The following is a 21903-nucleotide window of genomic DNA, read 5'->3' as shown; positions in this document are numbered from 1 at the left end:
CCTTTTGTCTGGGTAACTCTCCCAGGAGGGGGTTAATTCACGGAGCTGTTAGCTTCAGCTAAAGTGTGAGGCAAGGAGTCTCCTCTGCTAAAAACGAAAACAAACAGACACGCTTTCGGTTTTAGCAGAGGAGACCCCTCACCTCCCACTGCAGCTGAAGCATTTCAGCTCTTGGAATTAACCCCCTCCTGGGAGAGTTAGCTCTTCCCAGAACAGAGACAGTTTCCAGAGTTCGAGTCTCGGCATTGAAACTGAACATCCTGTGATTCTGGGCAAATCACTTAATCTCCCCTTGCCTAACAAAGAAAATGAATATGTCCTCATTACAGATGGACACATTCATTTTTAGGCATGGGGTGAATACTTGATTTGCCCTGAATCACAGGATGTTTGAGCCTCCCACCAGATTCAACCTTGGTCCCCAGCTTCAAATTCGGCCGCTCCAACCGTTAAGCCTCATCCTCTCATGGAAGGAAGACAGTTACACAAGACTGCAGATAAGGCGAGGAATACTTTTTTATGTATATATTAAAGAATTGCTGACAATGCATTTTGCAGACAGCTGTGGTGTCAACCAGACCTAAAAAGAGACTGGCAGTTCACTGTGGCTCATGTCGCTCTTAAGGGAGGGTTTAATTGTGAAGATTTCACAAATGTCATGAAAAAGCGTTTTTGTTCAGTGCTGAAAATAGAAATATATGTACCTCAGAAACCCATAATTTGAGGACGATGGCATAAGGGAGCGGAGTGAGGGGGGAAGAGTCCAGAAGAGCAGCAGGACGAGAAGCGGAGTGAATTACAGACACCATATCATTTAAATTTTTTTTTTTTATATATATGCTGCACAGAAGTGTCGACGGAAAAATGTGATGGGCAAGCTTTTCTAACTTCCTTACTCTGTATTAAACCGACTGCATTTTAAGCTTGCTTTGGAGGTAAAGGCACTTGCTGCGTAGGTCTGTGTGCATCCAGCAGGTTTCAGGGTGTGATACTGGTGAGATAACTCTGGTAAATGACGCATTTGCTGGAGAGATCAGAGTGCACCCGTTTGACATGTCAAAATCATCACAAAGTAGCTCAGAGGGTTAATGTACCTTTTGCAGAGCTCTACGTTTAAGCTACTTATTTTAATGTTTTGTTAAGTAGTTTGGTGGGCTAACGATTTTCTTTAAGAGGTCCTTGTGTAAACTGCGAGCTTACACTCTCAATAAAATGACCCAGTCATGTTCACTCTTTAAAGGACTCCATGTAGCCTGCGAAGTCTTAACTTTTAAACTCAATATTTTGATATTGTAAGATTGTTAATATGGGTTTTAATGGGTAGTGATAAATACTTATTATGTGCCAAAAAATGCAGTTTGTATCATCTGTTCTATGAACGATTATAAATAATGTACCTGCACATATATTATATATATATATATATATATATATATATATATATATATATATATATATATATATATATATATGCTGCGAGCGCATCGGTTCAGGCTTCCCGGGAGTTGCAGCGCTCGTCATGGGTGCCTCTCCCTACGGCGGAACCACGCTGTTTTCAATATTAAACACATTACTTCTTTTATGAAAGATTTGGGGCGCACACCTTAAGTTTTCTACTGCAAAGTGCTTAAATTCAGGATCATATCATCATTACAGGATAAAAGCGAGTGATTTATGCGTTTCGGGGCACCTTGGTCACGATTCTACGCGTTTCAATGTCCCTGTCCCCTTGGTATATATAGTATTTTTGCTGACCATGCATAGATGTCATGTTTTACACAGTTACACAAGCTGAGAAAATAAATCAATTTCTGTAAATCTCAGCAACGTATGGATTTACGCTGCAAGGGATTTCTTTGGTTCTCTTGCTAGGCTGCTTGGTGCGGTGGCCAGGTATGATATACGGTTTATTATCAGTCATTGATCAATCAGGCAGCCCTAGAAAACAAGTGGTGTTTTGAGCAGTGTAATAAGCTTCACCACACCCACCCACTCACAAACCTGCAGTTTACTAAACACTCTTATTGTATTGAATGGTATTCGCTGAATATGCCCGGAATGTACGAGTGGCGGTCGAGTCCAGAAATTTCTGTCAGGTGGTGGGGGGCCCAACATCTAAAAAAATTCAGCTGGGGGGGCTCAACCTACAAAAGTTTGAAGACCTCTGGAGTAGAGGTTTGGAATTTCTGAGATTTTGTCCTCATCAGGGAGTGACCTTTTAGAGGACATGATCTGACTTAAGGTCTCAAACATGCAGGACCTCAATTCCTTATTAAGGATTTTTTGCAGGGCTTCGTTGTCTAAGTTAGGAGTAGGGCAGAAGCCTTGTCTGAGTCAGAGTCAGGCATGGTATATAGGGAATGTTAACTTGTAAAAAGTGGTAAAGCCCTTTAATGAAAGATAATTAGGGAGGATTTCCCTTAATAATAGTGACAAGGTTTATAGATGAAGGAATGTCAAGAGAATAATTTCTCTTTTATTATAATTAATTTTGTTATAGAATGTTGAAAAGGCCATTTAAATTAGGATTCCTGCTAAAACCACTTTTTTATGAATAAGGTTGTAAAACAATAACAACTTGAGGATGAAATCCTAAATAATAAAAGGTAGCGATGCAGAGCCGCGTTGGAGTGCACAGCCTGCATCAGTGGAAAGAGGTGAAAAACAGGAGTTAAACAAAGACATTGGGTAAGCTCATTATGGCATGAGGAAGTAGAACAAGGATGAAATTGAAGAATAATCGTTTACACAGAAAACAAAATATTAAGGTTTGATTAAACATCTAAAAATCTTTAAATATATTTAAACATTAGAAATAGTACATAAGCTGAAAGAAAAGGCAGGCTAATCTGGTCAGTCATGCAAGGATGGGACTAGGGAAGGGGGTGTAGGGAGATCTCCGTGAATGGGAGATCGGTATAGAGGCAGTAGGAAGGGGGGTGGGGTTAAGCCACACACTAGGGAAATTCAAAATAGAGACAAAAATTATTAATGGTAATGAAGGAAAATGAACGTATCTGCTTGGAGCCGCATTTAACTGTTGTTCAGTTGTTAACTGCCATCAAAACAGGAGATACTATTGCGTAAAACTGTAATACTATTGCGTAACACCGTGCTTGGATTGGAACAGATAACTAATGCACCAATAAGTGTTATATCATTGAGTGATTGCAAATGATGATTGATGATTTAAGTGATGACAGACAGTGAGGGAGGTTCTCAACTAGTTAGTAAACCTGATTCTGATGATTTGCAAAGTTTGGGGCCTGATTAGTGATTTTGACTTAAGGTGGTTGTCCCTTACACAGCTAGATTTTCAGGGTCCACTCCTTGCTGTACTTTTATGATCTGGTTCTTCAGAGACCAAACCAGTCAGTTTAGTTAAAAACACAAATCTACACAAAATGCTCAAATTATTTTTCTCTTCTTGCTCATCAACAACAGTGCACTACAGGTTTATCCCTCAGAATCACAACTGGGCCGGGAGGAAGTCAGACTGATGCATTACTCAGAGTCAGGACTCAGAGAGGGATTACCGGAACAGCCAAAAGAAGTGTGTTATCTACCTCAAAGGCAAACCAACATGATGATGACTCTAAGAGGTCTACTCATACTGTGGACTGGAGAGAGGTGCATGGATTTGGGAAATGCTGCTGAGTAGTGTGTGTGATGGCTCAAATGTCAAACTCCTCTATTATGTGGCTGTGGTTGGTGGGGAGGCTCTTGAGCAAGAACCCTGATCTTCTGGTCAGGATACTGCTCTTGTTAGTGCCCATGCCCAGAACTGTTGCTGGCCGCCATTCGAGGCCCTGTGCCTCACCCTGCTCCTGTCTCTTCTTCAGACTGCTTACGCTTTTTTAGCCAGTTCGCTCATCTTACTCTGTGCCTGTTTCCTTTTATTACTTACATTTTTCTCCATATTTCCTTTGATTTATTTCCCCTGCTTTCCTGCTGCTGCTGCCCCGCAGCACCTCTTGCTCCCGCGTGGTCCCCTTCCCGCTTCTGCCTCCCAGCTGTCCCTCCCTCCCCGATCCCTACTTAGTGGAGGCCACTGCACAACCAAGCAGTGGGTGCACCGATGGAGCACCAAAAGCATGCAAGAGGCAAGCCCGTCTGCGCCTGTCCGTGACCCGACTGCGACCAGCACCAGGGAGCCCTGGTATTCTGACCCACCAGCGCTACGGCTCCTCAACTTTCTACACAGTTAACATCAGCAAGAACAACTGCAATCTCTCTTCACCTTTCAACACCCATGGGCCCTTCATCTACCAATACTGCTACCACTCCTTTGCCGAGACCCACGACCCACCTCCACCCTGCAGCAACAACTCCATCACATTCTGAATCCTGCAATGTATCCTCCTCAAAGTCCTCTCCCTCCACAGAGATGCCGTGGAAATCTGAGACCTCCTTGACAGCACCACCCCTGATGCTGCCTTCCTTACAGAAACCTGGACAAATGCCGCCTCTGGACCTGGCATTGTGAGCGCCATCCCCGAAGGCTACAAGATCACCTGGAAGGACTTCCCCAACCACCCCGGAGTCATCATCTTCGTCACAAGTCCAACCTCTGTCTGAGCTCCTACACCGACGTGCCCACAGACCTGATGGAACACCTGCCCTTGAACCACCCTCCATGGCACCCTTATCTACAGACCCCCCGGACACCATGCACCGTTCTCCAACTCCATCACTGACATCATCACCCTGCAAGTCAACACCTCCACAAAATACACCCTGCTGGAAGACCTCAACTTCCACCTCAACAACCTCCAATATTCCAACTCCACCTCCCTCCTGGACAAACGCCACAATATTGGACTCAAACTGATCATCGTAGAACCCACGCACTAAGCAGGACACACCCTCAATCCATCTTCGCAGCAGGAAACTTCATCACCTTCAGCCACAAATCTGAAATCCCATAGATGGACTATTGCTGCATTCATTTCACTTTTAAAACAAACATCACCAGCAAATTTCCACAACAACCACAGTTCAGGAATTGGAACAAGATCTCTGATGACCAGCTCACTGCCTCCCTTTTCAGCTCCGCTCCCACTGCCACAGATGACAACCCAACCACCACCACATTTACCCTACACAAATGGATCACCACTGCACCCACACCATTGCTCCCTCAATAAACCTTTCAACCCACACAACAAGAAAGCCAAATGCTTCTCCCTCAAACTCAGAGAATCTATACGATCCTGCAGACACCTCAAAAATGTATAGAGGAACTCCACAGCCACCGCAGACCTCAACAACTTCAAAGCAGCCATCACTGCCCGCTACAAACTCATCAGATACTCAAGGAATAAAGCACTCCAGGACAGAATCTCCACCCATGCACACAATAGCAAGGAACTCTTCGGCATCATCAAAGAGTTCGCCTAACCCAACTGTTAGACTACCGACATCCCACCCTCCCAGGACCTCTGCGACAGACTCAACGCCTTCTTCAATCACAAAATCAAGAACATCTATGACAACAAACTACAAACGGAACCCACACCTACCGTTCCCTACACTGAACCACCCTATGCATTGAAGAAACCATGAAGATTATGAAGGCAACCCACTCCGGGGCCCCACAGACCCCTGCCCCACCACATCTACCACAGAGCCACAGACATCATCGCCCCCAAGCTTTGAAAAATCATCAACTGCATCTTAGCGGACCCTACTGACCTCAAGAACTTCAGACCGATCTCCCTACTCCTGTATTCAGCAATAGTCATTGACAAAAGTTGTCAAAAGTCAACTCGCTTCCTTTCTTAGAAGAAAACAGCATCCTCAACTCCTTCCAATCAGGCTTCAGGAAGAATCACAGCACTGCAATAGGCAACATCTGCTCCCTCCTCGACAGAAGAGAGACTGGCCCTCATTCTCTTGGACCTCTCCTTTGCCTTTGACACAGTCTGACACTGCACCCTAACCTGCAGACTCCACAATGCAGGAATCCGAAACAAGGCCCTTGACAGGATCCACTCACTCCTCTCAAGCAGAACACATTGGGTCAGATCCTCCATCAGGCCCACCCTGTTCAACATCTACATGGCTTCGCTTGCATCCATCATCAGATCACACGGACTCAACATCTTTCATACGCAGACAACACCCAACTGATCCTCTCCCTATTCAACAGGCCTAATATCTCCAAACACAACTTTCAAGAAGGAATGGAAGCAGTCCTCAGGTGGATGAAAAACAGCTGCCTACAACTCACCACGGACAAAACCAAATTAATCATCATGGGCCCACACCCGATGCATGGACTTATGCCTACTGGTCTCCCGCCCTCTGGAACCCTCCCTCCACCATGGACCACGTACGCAACCTCAGAATCATCCTGAACTCTGGACCCAAAATGGACAGCCAGATCAACAATGTCACCTCTTCTTGCTACCACACCCTCCGCCTTCTCAGAAAGACCTTCAACTGGATTCCCCTCGAACACAGGAAAACCGCCACCAACACCCTCATCAGCAGCAGACTAGACTACTGCAACGCGTTATATGCTGGGATCAACAAGAAGCTCACAGTAACCTCCAGAACATTCAAAACTCCGCCACCAGACTAGTCTTCAACCTACCGCACCACTGCCACTTCAGCCAAAAACTACGGACAGTACACTGGCTCCCCGTTGAGAAGAGAAACACCTTCAAGCATCTCACCCATGCCCACAAAGCCCTTCACAACAACGGACCCGCCGACATGAGCCACCGCCTCTCGTTCCACACACCCCAAAGATCCCTCCACTCAGCCCAGCACACTTTTGCAATGGTACCGTGCATTAAGAAGACCAGAAAAACAGGATGCTCCTTTTCCCTCCTCGCTGACAAGGCATGGAACACCCTCACTCCCTACCTCCAACAGACACCAACGCTCTTCAAGTTCTAGAAGGACCTCTAGACCTGGCTCTTAGCCGAATGACTGTGAACATCAGTAGCTGCGTGCTCTTCCCCCCCACACAGCTACTTTAGACCCTTTTGGGCGAAAAGCTGTGCTCTATAAACCCCTGATAGATTGATTGATTGATTGTAACTGGAGACAGACATGCAATGTCATATCATCATATGATGGAGGCACTCTTCTAAAGGTTATGATGACTGTTGTGAGATTGATCAGCCTGGTACATGCAACTACTTGTCTGGGATTGGTTGTAAAATTGCTCTCACTTCTCAGTTAATCGCACATGATCATAAAGAATTATTGCAGCAACCTTTTTGTGCACTCCACATGAAGCTTACCTCTGTCTTTCTCCTTGATTCCACAATATCATTTCTCTTTTACAGTTTGCAGTGATTCTCCTCTGCTGCACGAAAGGCGAAAGCTCTAGAACTCTACTTCTTACCTTACTGTACCGGTTCAATGAGGCACACAAGAGGGCAGACATTCCAAGAAGAATGCAGATGTACCACCGCTTTGGAATATATATACAGTATAATTTTTCTTTTACCAATCATGATTTTCAGAACTGTGTTCAATTCACGCCTCCGTAAAGGTTTGTTTTTAAAACCTAGATGGCAGAACATTTAGATGCATAATACCTTGGGTCTCTGGGGTTGAAGGACTGTTTACAATGCATTTAATTGAACTGTAATTCCTCCATTTACTTTTACAACACATTTGATGATGATGACGATGATGTGCTGCTCATCTACCTGATGACTATTGATGTCTAGTGTTTGTCTTTGTCACACCTTTCCCCAACAACCCATTCCCATCCATTCATCAAACCACTAATACTCTTCTCCCAGGCTGTGTGATATATATTGAGGTGTGAGTAATGATTTTACACTATAAATGGATCAAATGTTAGCAAAAAAAGGACCAACTGTACATTTATATATTTACACTATTATACATGAAAGTTACTGGCACAAAATAGAAAAATACATATAACCACAAAATTAATTAGCAACATCATCCATATCAATAATTGTCACAAAAAACAACACATAATATGTTCATGTATATTTGATAACAAGAAATGAGTGACCAAATCAAAATGATGAGGAATGTAATCAAATTAATGAGACTAATTAATACCCTCAAAGCTGAATGATTATCATTTATTCTTGTAGTCAACCATTTATTCCTCTCAAATTTGCCTCTATATTCTATGTCTTCAGTAAAAATCACAGGGACATATTTCACCTGAAGGCCCCAAGAGATTGTGCCTCCCTTGAGATGCTTTAGGAGAAAATGACCATGCAACTCGGTTCTTACGTGCTTCTTCTGTAGTCTGATCAATTTGTCATATTCGTTCTGTTGTTTGGCATTGGTACTAAGTGTGACTGTGGAGAAGGGAGACGAAGCAATCAAATTTTGAATATGACTCTCACTGTATGACAGTGTGCCCTTTTCTGCCATAATTTAGAGAGACGTCTTGTCTCTCAAGTCTGAATCTTCTTGTTTTTAATGCAAAACAGGGAATAAATTCCGTGCCCTGTGAACTCTCGCGGATCAAAAACCCGCCCTAAACTTTGTACCCCTAAGGAGTTAGGCCCATCTGGGCATGGAATAGGCTGGACCCTTTTTAAATACAAAACAATTTTGTCCCTGTGATTTTTACTGAAGACATAGAATATAGAGGCAAATTTAATGCTAGAGATAACCATAGCTTGCAGGGTCACTTATAAAACAGACATGATTTACAGAAGCAAACATTTGTGGGTCAGACAGTGTCTCACCAATTATAGATAGTCTTGCAATTTTGTTTATGGTTAAGGATCAAAATTGAGTCTCTATTGGTTTAGTCTTTACTGTACTATGTGCCTCTTAAGTGTTTATTTTGATGAGGCGGTGCACAAAACATCTGTTTTAGAGCAGAGAGCGCTCGAATGAAGCTGAAAAGGATCCCTCTATTGGTCGATCTTGAGTCTTCTACTAAAACTCATTTTCACTGTGAACAGTGCTCTCAGTCACTAACTGACTGAGACCATGATAAAATCTGCAACATCAAAGTTCACAATGGGGTCCTCGGGGGGAGCAGAGCGCTAAGCGGTCTCCCCTCGGGGATTTTCGCCCGAATTGGACAGACCATGGGCTCTGATTGGCTAGCGGGTGGGGGAATAGCGCGAGCCAGGTAGGTACGTTAGTATTAGTTAGGCGGGAACGTCATGTTGGGTAATAGCGTGAGGAGGTTAGGCGCGTTTTTAGGTGAGGCGTGTGCGAGGTGCCAGGTTTTAAATAATTATAAAACGAAAAGGAACAATATATATTTACAGTCGTGATGGTGTCTCAGGAGCTAAGGACCGTTTTGTTCACTATAACGTTGTTATACCCATGGTACTTAGCTATCTGTTGGGTCTCCCTTGTTACTTAAAAAAACTATAGCGCAATCACCAGGATTGCAGGGTTTTTCTAAACTCGATTTACCTCGGCACCGAGGTCGACCTTCCTAGTGTCCTTGTACACACACTTGTATGCTTTTGAATTTACCTTTCTTTCCTTGTTTTAGCCTTAGGAGATGTCAGACCATGCCCCTTTGTATTCAATAGACCACATCAAGCACCTATGCACGTTACCGTCACTCTTGTCAGAAACTCCCGATGCTCCGACATCTGCAACATCCAGTCTTCCAGAGCAGTTAGAGAAACTGCAAAAAAAGCAAGTTAGATTAAAACTGATGATATTAATGCTAACTGATTATCTCAAATCCGGAGTAATCCCACTTGGTCTACAAGTACGCAATATCCCTGGGATCTTTACGGATAACCCCAAATACATTACCAACTTCAGCCACATTGGGACCACATGCTCAAGACAGTGGCTGGCGCTTGGCATCGACATTGCGACAGAAACGCTGAAAACCCTTGAGGTTGAGATTGCAGATTTACTTAAAGAAATTAATGATTCTGACCCCACAGCTGAATGTAAGAAATTGCTGGAACAAGTGGAAAAAACAATAGCTGATTACTGTCGTATTGAACAGAACAAAAAAGCTAATAAAGTTAAAAAAGATATCAGAAATTACAGCACTGAGACTAATTATCCATACTTGAATAAAGAGTTTTACACCAACAGGCCATATTTCAATCCTCAGAATAGACCTTGGGGCCGTTTCAATAAAAGACAGAACATAGTTGGGTTCTCAGACACCTCAGAAGACTCATCTGATAATTCAGATCCAGGTGAGGGAGGGAGCAACCGAGGTAGAGGTCGTGGTGGTGCACAAGGCAATTTTTTAGCCAGAGGCCAACCAGGAACCCCTCAGAGGGGGAGGGCCAAGAAACCCAGAACATGGTTCAACGCCCCAGGGGAGCGGAGGACACGCAACAATTTTTATCAGTGGTGATACCCACAACAGAGAATGTGACTGAAACATTGCCTATTTTTAATTTGTCTAGCCATGTTTAACAGCACTCAGAATTGGAAGTTCTGAAAAAAGGACTCTCCTTTGTCCCCACTGTTCGCCCTAACTTCATGGAGTTGCAAACAGAGTTACTACGTTTTTTTAGACTGGTACGGCTGAAAGCATTCTTTCAATTGCACCCCACTCCTGAAGCAAACCGTAACACCCCTTTTGCCCCCCCTCTACTTTCCTTCCCACGGCGAGTATGATTCCACCTGAGATCATCACGTTTGAGAAACTCATTCTCAAAGAGCTCGAGTTTTTGGGAAGTAAGAGGATATACATCCCCTACAACATTTCAAAGAACGAGAAGGAGGCAATAGACTCACTCAAAGGTAATACCAACTTAATCATTAAGAGCGCTGATAAGGGCGGTGGCATTGTCCTGCAAAATATTGATGCCTATAAAAACGAGATCATCCGACAATTGAGTAATAGGGAACATTACTTGAGACTTGGCCGGAACCCAACGGCTGAAATTCAAGGCCTGATAAAACAAATCACAGTGGCTGCCAGGGACGAGGGGTTTCTTAGCAAGAAGGAATTCAATTTCCTGAATGTTAAGTGTCCCAGACTCCCAGTCATCTACACACTCCCTAAGGTTCATAAAAACAGTGTGAACCCACCAGGCCGACCGATAGTATCGGCCTGTGGCTCTATTTTGGAACCGTTAGGGTCCTATGTGGACTTCTTTATTAAGGACTTTGTGCCTGAAACGTGCTGTTATGTCCGTGACAGCATGGAAATGATTAATCTTGTGGAACACCTTCCCTATGACCCCAGCAACCAAACACTTTGCACGCTAGACGTAGAGTCGCTCTACACTAATATCCCTCAGGGAGCGGCTCTACATGTCATAGAAAGAATACTTGATTCCAGACCTAGACCACACAGGGTACCGACATTGTTTGTCTTGCAATTGCTAGAACTCTGTCTTACCAGAAACTTCTTTATTTTTGACGGGACATTCTACCAACAGATAAAGGGATGCTCAATGGGAGCGATTTTTGCTCCCCACCTGGCCATTCTTTACATGGATGCGCTTGAGACAAGCACAATCCTAGCCGACACAAATCCATTCAGAACCAGCATTGGTATTTGGCGGCGGTACATAGACGATATTTTTTTGATTTGGAATTCAGAGGGAGAAGGTCTTAACTCATTTTTGCACTGGTTGAACAACAATTGTGACAGTTTGCAGTTTACTCTCTCAAGTCATAAAACAGAAATACCATTCTTGGATCTTTTGATTTATCATGAGGCAGGGGAGCTACTCACTCGACTCTATAGGAAACCGACCGAGCGGAATACATTACTCAGGTACAATAGTAATCACCCTAAAGCCCTGAAAGACTCACTTCCGTACTCACAGTTCCTTCGGATTAGAAGGAATTGCTCTGTTAAAGTTGATTACTTCAAAGAGGCAGCGATCCTGTGTTCAAAACTCAAATCAAGAGGGTATCCAAGCAGGTTAGTGCGTAATGCCTCGAAACGTGCATGGTACTGCCCCAGAGAGGTTCTCCTCCAGCCAAAAACCAGGCCCAGTGCAGGCAGGATTGCCTGTGTCACAACGTTTTCCCCAATCTCTGATAAAATTCGTAAAACAATTCTACGTCACTGGCCAACCTTGAATGCTGGGCAGCTGGCCTTTGATAAACCCCTGTTTGCTTTCAAGAAAAGCAGAAATATAAAAGACCATTTGGTACGAGCAGCCTTACCTGCGCAACCCCCGACAGGTACAATTGAGTCTAGCTGGGGCCTGCCCCCAATTAGGGGTCATGTGAAATGTGGGCATTGTATTGTTTGTAATCTGACACTTGAGGGTTGCACATTTAGTCACAATAACATCACAGTTGATTTAAAAGACTTCACAAACTGTAATAGTCACAATTTGATTTATGCGATTCTATGTCCGTGCCCGCGAATGTATGTGGGCCAAACTACTCAAAAAATAAGGACCAGAATAAGTCAGCATCGAAGCCGCATTAGGTGTGGCACTCCAAATGCACCCCTTGTTGAACACTATGCCAGTATGAAGCATACAGCGGATGACCTCCAATGGACAGTCCTGAAATCCGTCAAACTACCACAGAGGGGCGGTAACCTACAGCAGTTGCTAAATCGTGAGGAATTGAAATCCATCATTCAATTCAATACTATTCGGACTGGGCTCAATCGAAGTGAGGACTGGACTACGTTGCTCTGATTGAACAGTGAACAAAGAATTCATGAGATAAGACAGTAATGGCCTAACCCTCTGGTTTAATGCTGCACAATGAATACTCTATGACATCATGGCGAACTGTAAATATAAATATGATCTCCTGGAAGTGAAATTACCGACTGGTTATGTAATGTGTTTTTACTAATTGTTCACCGTTTCTAAAAGTCACCTTGGCACTATCACTTTGTTTTCACTGGCGCCCCTTCCCCCGTATTTAGCCATTACAAAATGGCCCCCGCAGTAGACAGCCCGCCTCTAAGGCTTGGCACCCGTATTGAAGGTCATGTGACCTGCGCGGCGTGCTACTATCTCGGCGTGCTCTCGCAGTCCACTGACTTGCATTCGGCATCGACCGAGGAGCCACGGGAAGACGAGTCCTCATCGGGACTGAGTAAGTAATTGTGGAGCGTCCAAATTGTTTGGCTATGACCCGCCCGTTGGCCGGTACTGATGCACTCCTTACTCTTTACCTTACAGCGTCCAAATCCCCATTGTTGGGATCCCACGTGTACGGTCCATGATACCTACACATATATTTTTTATTTTATTTTATTTCTTTTGTTCTAAGTAAACTCCGGCTGGTTTGCCAATTTGAGCACCTCAAGGTAAGCTATACCGCCGCTGCTCTTAGTCACAGAGCCTCCCCCGTAGCCTGTTATTAAATGCGCCTCTCTTTTTTCAGCGCCACCTCCGCGTTTAGAAACGACCAATACGGTTTAAGTATCCTGCCTTACCTATTGCGTCCGGACCCCTGAAGAAACCACCTTGTCATTCCTCTGCGTGGTACGTTGTCCGCTTGTAGCCTCATTATTTAAGAAATCATGGTTTGTGCTACTTTTAAAACTTGGGCATTCCAACTTGATTCTGTCCCTAGCATTTTGGCCCCGAGGTTATCACACGGCCCACCGCACTCGAAGTAAAGGCCACCCTCGCCCTCACTCCACGCTACTGTGTTATCATGGACAATCCCCATACCCAGTAGACCATTATTTGAATGGTTCACAATCACGTCATTTCACGCTAATTCTCGCAGCCACTCACGCACGCCACTGCGATTCCGAGGAACTTGAAAATGCTGTTACTTGATGTTTGATTAAGTCACATACACCATGCACTTGGTCACACACTGCGATTTCGAGACATAGTTGGCATGCGTCTGTAAACTACTCTTAAGTTGTTTGAAATATTTTTTCTCTTCGTCTCTCCTGAACAGGCTTCTTTTACAATCAGGCATGTCTTGTTCATTACAAATGTCCTGATGATGATCCCATGTATCTTATTGAGCAATAGGGATCGAAACGTCGACACCCATGAGTGGGTTCATATTTACAACATTGATCAATAAGATTGTTTATATGCCACTCCAGGCGATACTGTGATTGATTTTTTACTTATAAACAGTACCCTGTCTTTGCTCTCGCTCTTTGCCTGATAGACACCCCTTTCACCCTTATGCTATCTTTCTGTTTCCTTCTTTTCATGTACGACACAGGCTTGTGTCTTGTGATTACGAATGTATTACTGAATTGAACATTGCTTCTTTATAAAATAAACTCCTTTCCCGGCTGGGTCTGGAAATTTTATAACACGTATAGTTTTCCATTGTGTTTCTATACAGCATTGGTTTGTTGATCTTGAAATAAGCTAAGGACCGTTTTGTTCACTATAACGGTGTCTCAGGAGGAGCTGAAGGAAGCGCTCCGCGTCATTGCGGAGGCTGGAAGAAGCGACCTGCTGGGCGAAGGCGGAGATAGTACCACGGTTCCCCCTGTCTGGCCGCCGAAGAGGCAAGCGGCGAAAGGTGTCCAGAGGGCGGTAGAAGCTTGCCGGCCGCCGTCAGCTCTGGGAAGAGGCCTGAGGAGAGCACGTTCGGCGAGAGGCCGCAGGACGACGGCAACGAGAGGCGGCCAGCTGTGTGCTGCGGGAGGCGGGAAGACGCGCTCGCTTTCCCCAGCGTTGCTGAGGGGGACCAGCCTGTTTGCAGGGTTGTCAGGTGAGTCAAGCGTGCCCACAGGAAGGAGGGCGGTCCTGGCAGGGGGCGTGACCATGAGGGAGCTGAGAGCTCTTGAAGGAGGGAGGGACCGTGGAGCAGGAGCAGGTTCTGTAAGGTTGCCACATCCTAGACCGGTAGCCGTTTTCAGTATGCCACAGAGCTCAGGCAGCACAAATTTGCATGTGGCTGACAAACAAGAGTCTGCAAGTATAAATTCAGGTGCTAAGCAAATACAGCCCCGGGCACTTGTGGATTATTCAAGTGGCAGTGATGAAGAGATGCCTGAGCAAAATAAGCAGGATGAGCATGTTAGGGGGCAAAAGAGTACTGTGCCTGCATTTTTTATTACCAGGGAGGCAAAAGACACGGGGGCATGGATGGAGTGGGTCAATTCAATATTGTTAGGAATACCAAGGATGCTGCTCAAGACAGGCAAGAATATGACCAAGAGTGGCTGGGTGACCAGGGCATTGGACACGGGGAGCAGGTGTGGGAGGGTTTTCAACAAGGGAGGTATCACGAGGATTATATGGATTACATGTATGGAAATGGATTGGAACATACCCGGTTTAATAGGGAATATATTTTTCCGGTCGCGCGAAAGGCGCCTGTGGGCTTTGGAACGGAGGAGGATGAGTTTGGGGAAAGTTTAGATGGGCAGTTGGTGTGGGTTGAGCATACTCCAGCGGAGGACAAGAATCGACGCAAAGGGATCAAAGGGGCCACTGGTAGCAGGGTTGGTTTGGTGGGGAGACAGGAGGAGGCGTCGCTGATCAGAATAATTGAGCACGTTAGGGACAAGAAGAAGACTTGCATGGACGGAGCACATGGCAGAGCAGCGGATCAATCAAGGGCGGCCGCTAAGCAGAGTGGTTTCAATGTTGGATTTTCAGCGGATTCACAACAGGCGGGCAGGCTTTTAGAGCAAAGGTCTGCTTTAAATTGGAAAACATACGATGGGGGAGTAGGTGATGGAGAACGACCAGGAAGAAGCCAACAAGTTATTTATCCCCAGAGTACGTGGGCAAGGGATGATGAAGTTGAGGTGGATTTGGAGGAGGTGGGATGTGAAGAGGATGTTTGGGGAAATATGGAGGTTGGGACAAATAAGATAAGGGATAAGGGGAGGGGGATTGGGACAACAAAATCTGCTAACTCATTTCAGGTTGAACGGGAAGATGCGGCACCCTTGGCACAACAGGAGAATCTCGAGCGGATATTTCAATCGGATTTGTGGAGGAGAGAAGAGCAACTACCAAAGGGTAAGCCGTATTGGTGGGGGGCAAGGGATGTTGGTACAAAAGGGGGAGAGGGTAAGGAAAAAGGGGACAACGAGCAGGACATACTGGTGCAGAAGCAGGTGGCTTGTCAACCAACAGGTGAGAAGGTTGGGGGGGATGATCAAAGGCAAACGCAAGAGGTTACTAAAGAAGGGGCAAGTTTTCCAAAAACATTACCGTATATGGGTCTAGCAATGCCTTTAGGCTCGCATTTGTCAATGAAAACTAAACAGAAGATACGGCAACACGAGTATGTTGATGTTTTTCGCCTGCTGCACCGTGATGTGCAAGCAAAAGAAGGTTCAAAAGAGAAAGAAATGGAGCTAGCGAGGCGCCCTAGAGTGCCTCGCAGTATAGATAATTGGACATCGGCCTTTTTTTAATATTTGCTAGCATTTACTGCGAGAAATACCCAGACAGGGGCTTTTCGTGGTTAAACTACGACGAAGAGTTCAGGGCAAGGATGGGTATGTCTGGGGATAGACCATGGGGGGACATGGACGCTGAACTCTGGCTTCGGTGGATGTCATCTTCTCACCCTCCGGCACCTACACACACAGCTAGCAAGTTGCCAGTGATGTACCGGCCCTTTCCGGGGCGCGCCGCCCAGGAAGGGGCGGGAACGATAGCTCGAGGGCAAACAAGTGGAATAGGGTCATGCTGGAATTACAACCAGGGTTATTGCAACAGGCCTTACTGCCATTTTAAACATGAATGTTCACAGTGTGGAGGTAGGCACACGCTCTTTCAATGTTTTACAGCAGCGCCAGGCGCAATGGGACACAAGTTTCAGGAGCAAGGGCAATCAGCAAGGGGGAGAGGGCCACCACTCCATCCTTTACCAAAAGGCTTTTACCCCAATTAAATGGGAGTTGTTTATCCCTTGGCTTAATAATTACCCAGACAGGTCGGCGGCCAAATTATACTGGGGGTTCAAAGAAGGTTTCAGAATAAGCTACCAGGGCCCTAGAGTCAAACCATGGGCAGACAATCTACAGTCTGCAAAAGAATTCCCAGACGTGGTAGGGAAAAAATTGGAAGAAGAGGTAGGGTTAGGCAGGGTGGCAGGCCCCTTTAGTGAGATGCCTTTTGCTAATTTGATAGTTTCACCGTTAGGGGTCATTCCCAAGAAAAGATCAGGGGAATACAGAATGATACAGCACCTCTCATGGCCAGAGGGAATGTCAATTAATGATTTCATTGCAGAGGAAGATACTTCATCATCATCATCAACATCTTTATTTCGGCAACATTTGCCATAAAAGATAAACACAAAAATAAAACAGTTAATTACATCATGGACAGCTAGTCAAAGATCATAAAAACAGCAGCATGATTCCTTAATACAGGCAATTTTAATTAGTCCATAGGAACAATAAAAAAAATTAAAATGGCGATTACATGTTAATATTATTTAAAATTTAACATTTATTCTGCAGCCCTGGATAATAAACGTCTTCTCTTCTGCCAGAAAGTTTCCAAATATGTAGCTACCGCAAACGAAATCATGCCAGAGATCCGTTTTAAGAACCCTGTATGCCTGCAGGTAGTGGGTAAAGCCCAAGTTTTTACAGGCCGGTACAATCCAGTGCCTTCTTGCCTGCACATAAGTTCAACAACAAAAAAGTATGTGCAGCTCAGTTTCCTGCTCATTATCGCACCCAGGGCAACGACTCAAAGAGGGCTCAGTCCATTTACTGGTGAAGGCTCGAATTGGTAGGCTTCCGTACCTCCACTGTAGGTACAGTTTCCTGGTATAAGTTGGGAATATGACATCTAGGATTCCCTCCAGCTTATAAGTATCCTTGGTCTTTAGGAAGGAATTAGACAGAGTACCAGACTGTATGCCCTGTCTGTGTGCCGCGATTTTGCTTTCATGGTACAATGAAAGCAACTTCTTCCGAGAGACCGTGGGGCAAGCAATCACAGGATCATACCACGGATTAGCTAGTCCCAAGCCCACAAGCTCATTTTTTATGTGTTGAAACCAGGGGATATTCCCTACAATCGAATAGGTCAGGTTTTCCTGCAGGCCGGACCTGTAATTTACCAACTCTGGTGTGGTCCAAACTCTGGGCCAAAAAATTAGGGGCCTAACACCCAGATCTTCATCAAGTGGCCTTAATCCCAAATCAAGCCTCATCGGCAGCAAAGGCGTGCTAGGGGGGAGCGATAGAAGCTGCCTGATGAATTTGGTCTCAGTTACCACCATCTCACGTTTACACATGTGGCCCCAGAGTTCGCTACCGTACATAACCGCTCCCCTGGCCTGCGCTCTATATATCTCTAATGGGGGACCAATCGCCTTAATAGTAGATTTATTTTTATTTATAAGGCTAACAACTCCTCCCGCCAATTGGGCCAGTTTAAGTTGGGATTTTATTTGATGGTGACCCCAAGACATATTCTCATTTAGAGTCACCCATAAGTATTTCAAAGGTTCGGACCCTTTCCAGCCTATTTGCACCAATACATGGGTTGGGACGTGTTTTTGATGGGGGATTAAAAATTCATAAATTTGGTCTTGAGAGTATTAATCTCAAGGCCATGATTTCCACAGAATGCCTCAAATCCATTAAGGACTCATTGGATCCCCATAGGAGATTTAGACAACAGCAGGGTGTCGTCCGCGAACATAATCGCCGGCACCCTGCTGCCAGCAAGTCTGGGGGCATCGCCACCCTCCACCCCATTTAGATGGGCAATTACCCAATTGAAATAGAGGCAAAACAGGGTCGGTGCCAAAACACAGCCCTGTCTTACCCCCCTGTCAACGGGGAATCTATTAGATAAAGAACCATCCCGGCCAGATACTTCAGTTTCATATACCACAGTGGATGAGGCTTTGAAAATGGTCGGAGGGTTGGGACCAATACATGGGTTGGGACGTGATTTCGATGGGGGATTACAAATCATAAACTTGGTCTTGAGAGTATTAATCTCAAGGCCATGATTTCTACAGAATGCCTTGAATCCGTTAAGGACTCGTTGGATCCCCATAGGAGATTTAGACAACAGCAGGGTGTTGTCCGCGAACATAATCGCCGGCACCCTGCTGCCAGCAAGTCTGGGGGCATCGCCATCCTCCACCGCATTTAGATGGGCAATTACCCCGTTGACATAGAGGCAAAACAGGGTCGGTGCCAAAACACAGCCCTGTCTTACCCCCCTGTCAACGGGGAATCTATTAGATAAAGAACCATCCCGGAAGATACTTCAGTTTCATATACCACAGTGGATGAGGCTTTGAAAATGGTCAGAGGGTTGGGAGAGAAGGCAGAGCTCGCAAAATGTGACATCCAATCAGCGTTCAGATTGATTCCGATACATCCTGTAGACTTTGAGTTAATGGGAACGCAATTTGATGGATACTTCTTTTTTGACAAAGTGCTTCCAATGGGATGTGCAGTCTCCTGTGCCCTTTTTGAATTATTTAGCTCATTTGTGCAGTGGGTTCTCCAACAGTTATGTAGTGCAGGTCAAGTTTGTCATTACTTGGATGATTTTGTATTCATGGGAAAGGCACAGTCCAGGCATTGTGAGCTAGCATTGAAAACTTTTCAGAACATGGCTAAGTAATTTGGGGTGCCTTTGGCACCAGACAAAACAGAAGGACCAGATACACAGATTACATTTTTGGGCATAGAAATTAATACAATAGTGATGATGTCAAGGCTTCCGCAGAACAAGTTGGAAGAGATTAGAGCATGTGTCAGAGAGGCGTTGCAGGTAGACAAGTTGCAGTTGCAGAGGTTATTGTGTTATTTAAACTTTGCATGCAGAGTAGTCAGGGCAGGCAGGACTTTCTGCAGACAACTAGGCATGGCCATGTCAGGTGCAACAATGCCTCATCACAGGATTAGACTAACCAAAAGCATGAAAGAAGACTTGAGAATATGGCTTTTGTTCCTCGAAGATTTTAACGGAGTTTCCTTATATTTCATTGAGGAGGGGATGAATTGGCAGGTACAGCTTTATTCAGATGCATCAGGTGCAAATGGATTTGGTGTTTTTTGGGATGGACGTTGGTGCGCGGAAGAGTGGCCAGAATTATGGAAGACACAAGGACGTAGTATTGCGTTCCTCGAGCTGTTCCCACTGTTAGTAGCACTGCAAGTATGGGGACAGGAGCTTAGCAATAGGACGATACTGTTCCATGTAGATAATTTGGCGGTGGTCAACCTAGTAAATAGACAGAAAGCAAAAGACCTGAGAGTGCTGAGTTTATTGAGGGCTTTTATGTTATTGAGCCTGAGATTGAATATATTGTTCAAGGCAAAGCACATCCCGGGTGTAAATAACACAATCGCTTATGCGCTTTCTCATTCCCAGTGGGAAAGATTTCATTTGCTGGCCCCTGGAGCGGCAGTCATGAAAACACCTATTCCTCACAGCGTCTGGGCTCTAGGGGACTGAGATTTTTGCTGAACTGAACAGAGCAATGACATTTTTTTGTGTGGGCATGGGTATTCAGACCATAGCACATGATAACATCATTGACAGAGAAGGCCATTTGTTTAGAGAAGACGGAGTACGTCTAACTCATTTGGGAATGGCCTACTATATTCTGGAGATAAGAGACATGTTGTCTAAAGAGTTGAATGTGGAGTTGTGGGTATCTTCAAGGGTGGGAGAAGGAAAAAAAAATGAGAAGAGGGCATGAAAAGTTTTGGGTGGGGTCAGAAAAAATCTAGGGGTTTTCCTGAGTGGAGAAATAGGGGGAGGTCAATGTCTAGAGCGGACTTGATCGTCCTTCAGGAGAGAGGGTGGGGGAGGATCAGGATGGGGAAAAGGAAAGGAAAAATAAGGAAAATTTAAATATGTTGGAAATATGGGGTGAATTTATGAAATGAAACTTATGGATGGTTTTGGTCAATACAGTTACAACGAAATAAAGCTTGAAATGAAATATAAGGTTTTGGTATAAAGTTCAAAATTGTACGGTTTCGAAGAAAATATAAAACATGTGATAGTATTTATTGATATTAGAAAAATTGCCTGATCTTATTAATAAAGTGGCCTTTTATGCTATCAGTGGTGTTTGGTTGTTGTGGTCGGGATTATTTTGGGCGATGGGGTCCTCGGGGGTGAGCAGAGCGCTAAGCGGTCTCCCCCCGCGAATTTTCACCCGAATGGGACAGACCACGGGCTCTGATTGGCTAGCAGGTGGGGGAATAGTGCGAGCCAGGTAGGTACGTTAGTTTTAGTTAGGCGGGAACGCCATATTGGGTAATAGCATGAGGAGGTTAGGAGCGTTTTTAGGCGAGGTCCACCCACCCACCCTAAAAAAAAAAAAAAAATGAAATCTTAGTAAAAGTCAGTGTGCCACTATAGGACAGGCAATTTACTCTATGCTACATTTTTCAGGCGGAAAAGGGGGAGGTCAATGTCTAGAGCGGACTGGATCATCCTTCAGGAGAGAGGATGGCGGAGGATCAGGATGGGGAAAAGGAAAGGAAAAAGAAGGAAAATTGAAATATGTTGGAAATATGGGGTGAATTCATGAAATGAAGTTTATGGATGGTTTTGGTCAATACAGTTACAACAAAATAAAGTTTGAAATGAAATATAAGGTTTTTGTCTAAAGTTAAAAATTGTACGGGTTCGAATAAAATATAAAACATGTGTTAGTATTTATTGATATTAGAAAAATTGCCTGATCCTAATAATAAAGTGGCCTTTTATGCTATCAGTGATGTTTGGTTGTTGTGGTCTGGATTATTTTGGGCGATACGGGGGCGTTACAGAGCCGGCAACCAACATGGCTGACTTACTTGAAAGCTCCGGAGCCGCGGCGCAATATATGACATCAGCCACCCGATAACGATGAGACAACCGGCCATCAACACCACGGAAGGACAGCTAAGGGGGCGGTGATGCGATCAGCCCTCAAAATGACAACCAGGGATGTTCGCAGTTTTATTTTTTTTCATATTTATATAGCAAGAACTCGACCCGAAGGTATTGGAGCACTTTACATAAGAACCGTATTTTCATTATACACCCAGGCACGGGGAGATTAAGTGATCTGCCCAGAATC

The sequence above is a fragment of the Lissotriton helveticus genome, chromosome 8, assembly GCF_964261635.1.
Source record: "Lissotriton helveticus chromosome 8, aLisHel1.1, whole genome shotgun sequence".
In the NCBI taxonomy this organism is placed as follows: Eukaryota; Metazoa; Chordata; class Amphibia; order Caudata; family Salamandridae; genus Lissotriton; species Lissotriton helveticus.
The sequence above is the reverse complement of the archived record's forward strand: the minus strand, read 5'-3'. Positions refer to the sequence as shown.